Here is a 12,450-nt window from a genome sequence, read left to right as displayed (position 1 = left end):
CCCACGAACCCAGGCCGCCAAAGCAAAGCGCGTGAACTTAACCACTACACCACCGGGCCGGCCCCAGCAATAGAGAACTGAAAGACCTGGTTGGTTGGGTAGAAAGGGGATCTAGGAAAAAGCAAGAATCATGACAGCAGGAGGCATGTGAGAGGGTTGCAGGAAGGAATGGTAGTCAGATATTTTGGAGAGAGCGTGGTGAGAGGCCTTGACTGAAGGAGCTACGAACTGAGGGGGCTGAACCTGTTGGCTGAGGGCACTGAGGGCAGAGTGGGTGTAGTTGCTCCCTTTGCAGCTATGTTGAGGCTGTGTATATACTTGGGTTTGTGGACCCCATGGCCCTGTGGGTTCCCTTGCTAGGGCATCTGCTTTGTGCTCCCTTGCTAGGACCAGGAAATAAGATCATATGGCCTGCTTGTAGAGAGAGTGAGGGAGTGGGGGATTTAGGTCTGCAAGCTTCATGTTTCATCCCAGTGGCTAGTGGGTGGAGTAGATTTGAGGTGAGTGGCCTTTTTAAATGAGCAGTGCAAGGAGGCCGGAAGTCATTCATGCCTGATGGTAAATGTTCCAGTTGGGAGATAGAGTTTCCTGTGACAGCTAGGGAGCAGAGAAGAATTGGTGAGCAGCGTGCAAGGGCAAGATGGTGAAGAACCTGGGAGACCTGCTGAGAGAAGTTATATTTAGTTGGGCTGGCCGAGGACAGGGCAGGAGGTGAAGTTGGGAGTAGGGGTCGGTTGTCATGAAGGTCAGGAGCAGAGCTCTTGGAAGCAGTGGAGCAAGAACTGGAGGCTAGGAGGTGGTTTTCAGAGTGGGGTGCTAGGGACTGATGGGAAGATAGAGGGCACAGCTGCAGGGAGCCTGGATGGAGGTGAAGGTTGGGGTCCAAGTCACAAGATGTAGAGGCTTTTCTATTGGGATGTGCTCAGGGAGGGCAGAGTTTGAGTCAATTCAGACAGTACCCTCCTTGGAGAAGGGAATTGTGATTAACTCTGGCTGGGCCTGTTTTTCCAGGGCAACTGCCTGGGCTGGGATATTGCAGAAGTCACAGACTGGCAGCCTTGTCTGTAAGCTTTGTTGGACAGGCAAAGCATTTTGAAACTGGACAGATTTTACATAAAGATCTAGATTTCCAGCCTCTTGAAATAGAAGAAGCAACAGCTGACCCACCTTCCAGCATGATAACAGCTGGCAAGGTTAGAGTGTTGGCTGAGTGCCTCAGGGTGGGTGTGTGTTTGCCAGTCCACCATAGCCTCCACCACGGCCTCTGCTCCTACAGCTAGCCTGCACCCTCATCTGTCTACCTGCCCTCTGGTCTTGTGTCCCCTCTGCGTGCTTCTTTCCTTCCATCTAGTCCAGATGAGTGCCTGGGCGAGTCACTTAGTCCCTTGATGGGGTTAATTTGAAATGGGGGCTCCCAAGGGTGTGTTCTCTGCTGACCTGACTCACAAGGCTGTTTCGAAGCTCATAATGATGTAGCATCTGTGAGAACAGTTTGGAAACTGAAGTGCTAAGCAACTGTGACAGGAAGCAAGGACTTGCAAGAACTCCCTTTAAATTGTGGACAGTCGTGCTGTTGAACTTCAGGACTCGTGGAGATTCAGAACTTTGTCGGCCCTGACAGTAACCAGACCACACTCTGCTGTCAACAGACTTTGAAAGAACCTCCATAAAAATGCAAAGTTGAATTTACTGTACTAATCGGGGACAACAGTGAAGGAGAGCACATCCCTTCCCTCCACTTGGCACCAGTGGGAGGCTGTGGATTTGAGGTAGCAAGGATCTTTGAAGAGTCTGGGGAGAAGAGAAGCTAGAGGTGGTTCTGAAAAGGGGCCAGTCATAAAGAGTCTCCAGTGAAGACTGGGGTGCTTTCTTTGCAGCTTGCCTTAGAACTGCACCCCTGAGTTCCATTTGTAGCTGCGTGTGCCCAATTTAACAATGCTCTGCTATCTTCCTTTCTTCCTTGGCAGGTTGAGTATTTTGGGCTCTCTTTAGAGACAGCATTTTAACAAATACATCATACTCTTGGAGCTGCGGCAGGTGCTGTTCTAAACTATATAAACAATTCTCTCCTTTATTCTGCAAATAACCCTAAGAGGCAGGTCTCCCTGGACGCATGTTAGAGCGGTTTAGAGCAGTTAAGCAACTTAACTAAGTGGTGGGGCTGGGATTGGAATGCAATTGTGTGACTCAAGAGTCTTCATTGTTGTGCATTTATTTATTCAATCACTCATTAATTGAGCAGACGTTTTCTGCAGGGCATATAATGGTGTGCAAGACTTATGATTTGTATACCTACTGTGTACTCAGCAAGGTGCCCATTGTCATGAGGTTATTGAGCAAGTATTAGATGGCCAGCTGAATTCCTCACTCACTGAGCTGCTGTATGCACTAGTCCCTGTTCTCAGAGCTGGAGAGATGGATGGAGAAGCTGTCCCTGCCCTCAGTTCAGAGGGGTTTAAGCAACTTACCCACAGTCTCATGGCCTGGCTTCTGCTCCTTACCATGAAGCAGCAGACTGTAATTGTGTTAAAATAGATGATAGGAATCCAGAGGTGAGAGGATTGGTGCAGGGTGACTTGGTCTTGGAAGGCTTCCGAGAGATGAACAGCAACTGGGCAAGACACATGATCTGATCCGGAAGCACAGGAGCAGGGGTCTCATCTGGGGCCATGAAAGATGGAAAAGAACACAGAGGTGGGAACAAGCAGGCACTTGTAGGATGAGGTGAGTGAGACCAGTCATTGTGCCTGGGGGTGAGATTGGGGAGGGTGGGAGCAGAAGGTGCAGGTAGGCATTCTTTCTTAATCAGTGAGATGGAAGGCCCTGTGGTGAGTTGGGTGGCTTCCAGCAGAGTTGTGCACAATGCATTTCTGTAGGAGAGGTTCCTGTTTCAAAAATAGACTTCAGGCTGGCTGCAAGAGCACAGAGGCATGACACTTGATTCATTTATGCTGGCAAAGCAGAGGCTTTCCTGAGTTCTGGAGCTCTGTAGTGTGAGTCTAGAGAGTGAACATACCTCCACGCTTCCATTTGTCCTTCCCTATCCACTCACCCTTGAACTTCCTGTATGCTGGACGTTGCAGAAGGGAGACCCCCAGAACAATGAGCTGTCCGCAGTGTGGCTGGGAATTAGGAATTAGGGTACAAGGGAGGTTTTTGTGAGAAAGGAGACTGGAGAGGTCAGCAGGGAACGGGTCAGGGAGGACCTAGTATGCCAGCTAAGGATTTCTCGTTTAGTATTTTGGCTGAATAAAAGAAAACACTGAAGAACAGCAATGGATTGAGTGTCCTTGTCACATGCTGAATTTCACCGCATGGGAGATAATTAAGTTGTTGGTCTTTGTCATATATGTTGGAGGGGGTTTGTGCGGGAGGTTAAGGGTTGATGAGATGGCATCTAAGCAGTCTAGGTTGGTGGGACTCGGGACACCTAGCTTCTGATTCCCACTCAGCTTCCGTGCAGCTGGGGCCGTGGACGGGCAAGGGACTTCCCTTTTCTGGGCTTCATTTCCCTGTGTCTAGATGAGGTACAAGGGCTAGATGGGTGGTTGGCACCCGGGAGCTTGTTAAAAATACAGATGCCCAGGCCTCTTGCTCCAGTTTCCAGAGTTACTAGTTCTGGGTGGCACCCAAACATTTGATGTTTTAACAACTTCCAAGTGGTGCTGCTCATCAGCTGGGTCAGGGAAACTGGACTAAAGAGTCTCTAAGGTCCCTTCTGCCTCTGAGAGTTTTGTGTCTCTGAGTAGGAGACGTGGTCTCTGTCCTCAAGAAGCTGGCAAATGAACAGTAACACTACTATTACTACTGCAAATAAAAACGGTAATGACAGCAGAATAGCTAGCATTTATTAAGTCCTTTGTAAGTGCTAGGTACTTGAGCACACATTATCTCATTTGCCTTTTTTTTTTTTTTATAATTTTATTTATTTATATTTTTATCCCCAAAGCCCCAGTAGATAGTTGTATGTCATAGCTGCACATCCTTCTAGTTGCTGTATGTGGGACGCGGCCTCAGCATGGCCGGAGAAGCGGTGCGTCGGTGCGCGCCCGGGATCCGAACCCGGGCCGCCAGCAGCGGAGCGCACGCACTTAACCGCTAAGCCATTGGGCCGGCCCCTCATTTGCCTTTTATAACCACTCTATGGGGGAGGTACGATTATCCCCATTTTAAGGTGAGGAGATTGAGGCTCAAAGAGGGGAAGGAACTTGGTCAGAGTTACACAGCTTTGATATTCAGTGATACACTTGGAGGCGTTTGTGGAGCTTCTCGCTAAGGAGTGGGATTTGCACTGAGTCTTGATGGGTGCAGAGAGATTAGCTAAGGCAGTGGTTCTCCAAATGTGGTCCTGAACAGACAGCATCAGCATCACCAGGGAACTTGCTAGAAATGCAAATTCTCAGGCCCCACCTCAGAACTACTGAATCAGAAACTGAGGATTGAGCCCATCAACCTGTGTTTGTTAACAAGTCCTTGAGGTGATTCTGATGCAGACCGAAGTTTGAGAGCCACTGAGCTAGAGGAAGGGGAGGACATTCTGGAGGGGATGGTTGTGGAGATGGGGAAGTGCAGTACTATGGACTGCCCCATCACGGGCCTTCCTTTTGGTAGAATAAAGAGATCTGATGAGCCACACAGACTCCCACGAGGGGGCACTGTGGGCACAGGCTTGGATGTTGCCTGCTTTGTTGTGGCTGCTACCCTTGCGGAAGCATGAAAAAAGCCTGATGCCACATCAGCTGGAGAGGTCACTCTTTCTTCTCAGAGAAGGTCTAATGGGGGTGGTAATCTAATGTTTATAGGATTCGGCCCTCGTAGAGAAGCTGAACCTGCAGGGCTTTCTGCTGTTCACATGTGTGTGGCGATGTCTACCCATCCGTGCTGCAGTGTCTGCAGATCATGTGCAAACAGCATTCCTCTTTTGTAGCTGCCCAGCCAAGGGGCTTGCAATTTCTTTGGGGAGAAGAACAGTCGAACCCCAGCGGCCTGATTCTGGGTCAGTGTTCTCCCTACAGTGTGATGCCTCCGTCCAGTTCTTTGACATTTTGGTTGGGGGGCCAGAGTGCTGGGTCACATGACCCATCTTTAAGCCTTAGCTCTACCCCGGTCATACTTTGTGATCTCAGGCAAGTCCGCTTTCTTCTCTGGGCCTCAGTTTCCTACTCTTTAAGGTAAGGGAATGTTGCTGAGAAGGTGACTGTCAGCATCTTTCTCTGCACGTATAAAATCCTGCCCTGGGGAGTTGAGGAGGAGACAGACTTGTCCTCAAGGAACTTGGATTGCATGACATCCATCTCCTGTATCCATTTAAGTAAGCCTTGCCAGGGACTTGGTGGAACCTATCAAATTGGATTTTTAAAAAAGTCCAGATCTTTAGACATCAAGGATTTGCCTCTATATAGATTTCTATTCTGTGTTGCTTGGAAGAAGGCAAGATTTACACTCTGTTCTCCTTCTGTCAGCTGCAGTGTGTATTTCTCCCGAAAATACATTGCCTCAGAGGAAGGGCCTGTGACTTGGGGCTGCGGCATTCACCTCATTAATCCAGGGATTGGCGTCCTGCACCTCACAGTGACCGCTCACCCAGCTGAGCCGCTCTGCCTGGGCAGTTAGTCTCTGGAATTGTGTTTTCAGAGAGCTGTAGATATGAGTATCACAGAGCCAGAGGGAATTCAAGAGAGGGTCTGGTCCAGCCCTCTGCTGGCTCCCACTGTCGACAATGATATTCACAGAGTTTGGTTAGAAATTGCCCAACCCATAGGCAAACACCGTCGAGCTGCAGCTCTCCTTAGTGGAGGAAACATGTTCAACAAGATGCCTCTTTCCATCAGGCCTCCTTGGTGAAGGAAAGAGAGTTCTTCAGTTATTGTGGCACCTCCATGTTGCATGTGGGTAGCACTGCATTTTCCGTTTATGAATGAGGCTGCTGAGGCACAGAGAGGTTAGAGGACTTCCCAAGTCCCTCAGGTCCTCAGTGGTGGGGAGAGGACTGAGCTTCAAGCCTCTTCACTTTGGACTGGCTCTCTTCCTGACAACAGGTGAGCCATTTGCTACTCAGATGCCGTTTCCTTTTTTTTTTTTAAGCCACTCTTAGGTGTTTTTTTTTTCTTTTCTTGTTTTATGAAGATATAATTGATACACAACATAGTTTTGGTTTAAGGTGTACAGCGTAGTGATTTGATATATGTATATACTGTGAAATGATTACCACAATATGGCTGGTTAATGTCTATCACTTCATGTAATTACAAATTTTCTTTTTTCTTGTGATGAGAACTTTTAAGATCTACTCCTAGTAACTTTCAAATATATAATACGGTATTGTTAACTATAGTCACCATGTTGTACATTACATCCCCAGAACTTATAACTGGAATTTTGTACGTTTTGACTCCCTTCACCCATTTCACCCACCCCCTACCCCTGGCAACCACCACAACCTACGAGATGTGTGAAAACATTCGCAAACCATGTATCAGATAAGGGGTTAATATCCAAAATATATAAAGAACTCATACAACTCAACAGCAAAAAAACAATCCGATTAAAAAATGGGCAGAGGGGGGCCGACCCATGGCGTAGCAATTAAGTGCGTGCGCTCCACTGCTGGCGGCTCGGGTTTGGATCCCGGGAGCGCACCAATGCACCGCTTGTCTGGCCATGCTGTGGCGGCGTCCCATATACAGTGCAGGAAGATGGGCATGGATGTTAGCCCAGGGCCAGTCTTCCTCAGCAAAAAAAGAGGAGGATTGGCATGGATGCTAGCTCAGGGCTGATATTCCTCACCTTAAAATGGGGATAATCGTACCTCCCCCATAGAGTGGTTATAAAAGGCAAATGAGGGGCCGGCCCCATGGCTTAGTGGTTAAGTGCGTGTGCTCCGCTGCTGGCGGCCCGGGTTCGGATCCCGGGCGCGCACCGACGCACCGCTTCTCCGGCCATGCTGAGGCCGCGTCCCACATACAGCAACTAGAAGGATGTGCAGGTTTAGATGGTGTGTCAGATAGGAGGCCTTCAGCTGCAGGTAACTGAGAATTCACCTTAAACTGCCTTGAACAGTGAGGACGTTTATTTGCTTACATAAGAAGCCGTCTGGATGCAGAGGGGACTTCAGGGATGATTGATGGAGCAGTTCAACAGTGTCGTTAGGACCTAGACATTTTCTCTCTCTGCTTTGCTCCTCACAGCATGGGCGCCATTCTGTAAGGTGGTTGCCAACTGTAGTGGGGGCTAACAGGGTTGGGGCTAGGGTGAGGCAGTGAGACGCCTAGGATGTGAAATCTCAGGGGGTGTTTACTCAGGGTGGTACAAGTGCAGGGTTAGTGCTTTCGCGGTGCCACAAGAGTACCTCACCTAGTCCTAGCCCTGGGGCTACCTGTGCCTGCTTTCCTGTTGGTGGGAGAGAGACTGCCCCGCCTCGTTTCGGTTAGAGTAGGCTGAGCTGCTGTGACAAACAGGCCTCAAGCTGTGATTGGCATAAACACAGTACATAGTCCTGACTCTCCTCATAGCCCGAGGCAGAGTATTCCTGGTCAGCAGAAAGCTCTCCTCTGCATGTGGTAATTTAGGCTCCTTCTCTTCTGTGCCTTTACCATTTTTAGAGTCTGGTGGCCACCTGCATCTTCCAGGCAGAATGGGAAAGAGAGCTGAAGGAGAGGCAGCCATTCTGCACATAGGCCTGACCAGGAGTCACCCATGTCATTTCTGTCCCTATTCCATTGGGGGTGACTTAGTCTCCTGGCACACCTAACTGGAAGGGGGCTGGGAAATGGAGGCTAGCTCCAGCCCTGGCAAAGGTGAGGAGGATAGTTTTGGGGGACAGCTACCAGTCTTTGCCATGGCAGGAAGAAGAAAACTGATGCTTCATAGGGACGCTTTGAGCAGAAGCCTCTCAAGAAAAAAGGAATTTATTGGAAAGCTGGGAGGTGTCTAACGACCAAAATGTAGATGACGCTGGTGGCCTCCCTGGGATTGGGACTGGAAAGTACTCCAGTACAATCAGCTCTCCCCTCCTTCCCCCTTCCCCCTCTTCGAGTCTACTCCAGTCTCTTTGTTTGCAGGCCAGCTTTTTGCTCTCCTTTCTCTCCCACGGCTGCTACACCAGGCTTCCTATTCCAAGCATCCAACAACAGTTATCCTGCATCCTACTTGTCACTTCCCAGGAGTGAGACGCTGAGTGGCCTGGCCCGGGGGAGGGGTCCCTTCCTGGTCCTGCCAGCTCACAGAGCCCCCTTTCCACTTAACTGGAGCTGAGGGAGCATTTGCTGAGAAGGGAACTGCTGATGTGTCCACGGCAGCCGCCCTTCATGTTGCTAGGACTTCTGCCTTCTGTCCTGCTTGTCACTCCCAGACCACCCCATGTTGCCACTTGAAGAAAAACATAATTTTAAAAACTTAAGAAAGGGGCTGGCCTGGTGGCGTAGCGGTTAAGTTTGCGTGCTCCGCTCCGGCAGCCCGGGGTTCGCAGGTTCGGATCCCAGGCATGGACTGATGCACCGCTTGTCAAGCCATGCTGTGGCGGCGTCCCATATAAAGTAGAGGAAGATGGGCACGGATGTTAGCTCAAGGGCCAATCTTCCTTGGCAAAAAGAGGAGGATTGATAACGGATGTTAGCTCAGGGCTAATCTTCCTCACACACACACAAAACACCTTAAAAAATAGGTTTATTGAATAATTATAATTCACATAGCACAATATCGATCCTTTTGAAGTGTACAATTCAGTAAGCTTCAGTGTATTTGCAGAGTTGTGCCGCCATCACTGCCACCTAATTTTTCAACATTTTCATCACACCAAAAAGAAACCCTGTCTCCGTTAGCAGTTGCTTCCCATTTCCTCCAACCTCTACCCCCTAACCCTGAATGACCACTCATCTTCTTTCTATCTCTATCGATTTGCCTATTCTGGACATATTTGTTTCATATAAATGGAATTATACAATACGTGGTCTTTTGTGGCTGGATTTTTTCACTTAACATAATGTTTTCAAGCTTCATCCATATTGTAGCAGGTATTAGTACATCATTCCTTTTTAAAAATACAGCTTTATTGAGAGATAATTCACATACTAGAAAATTCACCCTATAAAGTCTGCAACTCAGTCATTTTTAGTATATTGACAGCATTGTGCAACACTCACCACTATCTAATTTTAGAACATTTGCATCACTCCAAAAAAGTAACCTCTTACCCATTAACAGTCTCTCCCCATTCCCCCTCCCCCCAGCCCCTGACAACTACTAATTTGCGTTAAAGTCTCTATGGATTAGCCTTTTCTAGACATTTTGTATGAAGGGAGTCATGCCATGTATATGATTTTGTGACTGGCTTCTTTCCCTTAGCATCATAATGTTTTTTTTTTTTTTGTGAGGAAGATCAGCCCTGAGCTAACATCCATGCTAATCCTCCTCTTTTTGCTGAGGAAGACCGGCTCTGAGCTAACATCTATTGCCAATCCTCCTCCTTTTTTCCCCAAAGCCGCAGTAGATAGTTGTATGTCATAGCTGCACATCCTTCTAGTTGCTGTATGTGGGACGTGGCCTCAGCATGGCCGGAGAAGCGGTGCCTCCGTGCGTGCCCGGGATCCGAACCCGGGCTGCCAGTAGCGGAGCGCGCGCACTTAACCACTAAGCCACGGGGCCGGCCCTAGCATCAATGTTTTTAAGCTTCATCCATGTTGTAGCATGTAGCAGTACTTCATTCCTTAAAATTGTCAAATAATATTCCGTTGTAGAGATATACCATATTTTGTTTATCCGTTCATCAGTTGACGCACATTTGAATTGTTTCTACTTTTTGGTTATTATGAATAATTCTGCTATGAACCTTCATGTGCCAGTTTTTGTGTAGACGTATGTTTTTATTTCTGTTGGATATATACCTAGGAGTGGAATTGCTGGGTCATATGCTAACTCTCTGTTTGACATTTAGGGTACTGCCAAACTATTTTCCACAGAGGCAGCACTATTTTATGTTCCCACCAGCAACGTATAAGGGTGCTAATTTCTCCACATCCCCATCAACACTTGTTATTATCTGTACTTTTGATTTTAGCCGTCCAAGTGGGTGTGAAGTGGTATCATTATGGTTTTGATTTGCATTTCATAGTAACTAATGGTATTGAGCATCTTTTCATGTGCTTTTTTGCTGTTTATATGTCTTTAGAAAAATGTCTAAGTCTTTTGCTCATTTTAAAATTGGGTTGTCTTTTTCTTGTTGAGTTGTAAGTGTTCTTCATATATTCTAGATATAAGTCTCTTATCAGATATATGGTTTGCAAATATTTTCTCCTGTGGGTTGCATTTTCATTTTCTTGATGGTGTTCTTTAAAAGGCAGACGTTGTAAATTTTGATATAAATTCCAAATTATCTATTTTTTCTTTTGTCACTTGTTTTTGATGTTGTATCTATGAAACCATTGCCTAACCCAAACTCACAAAGATGCTTATGTTTTCTTTTATAAGTTTTACAGTTTTAGCTCTTACATTTAGGTCTGTGGTCCGTTTTGAGTTAATTTTTGTAGATAGTATGAGGAAGGGGTCTGACTTCGTTCTTTTGCATGTGGCTACTAAGCTGTCCTAGCAGCACTTGTTGAAAAGACTTTTCTTTCCCCATTGAATTGTATTGGCATCCTTGTAGAAAATTAATGGACTGTGTTGCCACTTCTGGGTTTTCTGTCCTTGGAAACTGCTGTCAGGGCTCCCATGAGACTTTGCATGTAACAAAAATGCCTTCCTCTTATTGAGCCCCTACTATTCACTGTGCTGGGCACACTGTATATATATATTCTCTTTTGTCCTCACAGCAGTTCTGCAAGATGAGTATTATTGTCCTCATCTCAGAGACAAGCGAATTGAAACTCAGGATTTTAGCCATTTGCTGAGGGTTGTTCAGGAAGTGACAGAGCTGAGCCTTGAACTTAGATCAGTGTGGCTCCAAGGGCTGGGATTGTCCCTGTGCTGTGTGTGGTTCTCTGTTCCCAGGAGGTCCCATCCAGCTTGGGTATGTTTTCCAGGGTTCTTTGGGGTTGTGACTAGCCAGATACATATGGTCTGAGACCTAAATGTAGATTATATGATTTCACAGTGTGATTTGGACGTTATGAAAAAGCAAATTTTTGCTTCCAGCTGCCTCCCTAGGAAGTGGGCACCTAGAATGAGGGACGGTGGGTCCTGTTCTGCCCTGTCCTATTGGACCACTCCTGGGGGTTATGTTATTTTTGGAAACCATGAAGTGGAGCCCATTCAGAAAAGAGTATCGGGATGGTGGCCTGCCTTCAGATGATGGCTTGTGAGGCCTTTGAAAGGTCTGGAGGTGTTTAGCTGGAAATGAGCAGAGAGGTGCTGTTGGTCAAGGGCTATCATGTGGGAAGGGGTGAGATTTGTCCTGGAGTGTGGAAAATATGGTGAAATGGTTTGGCTGGACAGGAGGAAGTTTTTTAAACTCAGAGCTAATGAAAGAAGGTAGGCGCTGCCTTGGGGAGTGGTGAGGTTCTTGTCACTGGTGGTGTACAAGCAGAGTCTAGCTGCTTGCTTTGTGGGATTGTTGTAGAGGCTCTTTGGGCCTTCTGTGAGGTGTAGGCCTGGGGGATTTTTTTAGGGTTTCCTTTGACCCCCAAGCCCCGTATATCCTGGCTTCTGATTTTATGGGGACTTCCTGTCCATGCAGCTGGGATTGCTCCCAGCTCAGATCTGTCATGCCTCACTGATCCCGAGGGCTAAATTTGGAATTTAATAACAACACTTTGGATTTATGTAGCCTGTTTCCTTGGAGGCACTTCATGTGTTATCCCATTAATTCTCATAACATCCCTGGGCGGAAGGTGAGGGAGGGTGAGAGAGGAGAAGGAATCTCTCTCTGGTTTCTTCACATCCTGAAGGTGAGAAGAGGTGGCTGAATTAAGAGCAAGCCAGGGGCTAGGGGAGTGGCCTAGATCACAGCCCCTCTGGCTTACCCCCCTTCTTCCCCCTGAGCCACACAAAGAACAGGTTGTCCACTGGATAGAGGTCATGTCTCCTCAGCAGGAAGCTCACATCTTGGGCACAGTACATTGATGATCTGATTCCATAACAAGTTTAAGACACACCCATTGTGTGTAAAGCTCCAGGTTGACTCTGTCAGGAGTGGGAGTAGGTGGGCATGGAGGTGAGCACATGAAGTCTGACCCCCGAGGTGAGGGAGGAAGACCAGCGTGTCCGGCACTAACGGTCTTGCAGAGGGGAGGATCTCTTTTTTTTTTTGTGAGGATGATCAGCCCTGTGCTAACATCTGCCAATCCTCTTTTTTTTTTTTTTTTTTTTGCTGAGGAAGACTGGCCCTGGGCTAACATCCGTGCCCCATCTTCCTCCACTTTATGTGGGACGCCGCCACAGCATGGCTTGACAAGCAGTGCGTCGGTGGGCGCCCGGGATCCGAACTGGCGAACCCCGGGCAGCCGCAGCAGAGCAGGC

This window comes from Ceratotherium simum, chromosome 6, assembly GCF_057802395.1.
Source record: "Ceratotherium simum simum isolate JZ-2026a chromosome 6, ASM5780239v1, whole genome shotgun sequence".
In the NCBI taxonomy this organism is placed as follows: Eukaryota; Metazoa; Chordata; class Mammalia; order Perissodactyla; family Rhinocerotidae; genus Ceratotherium; species Ceratotherium simum.
Note: the sequence above shows the minus strand (reverse complement) of the source record.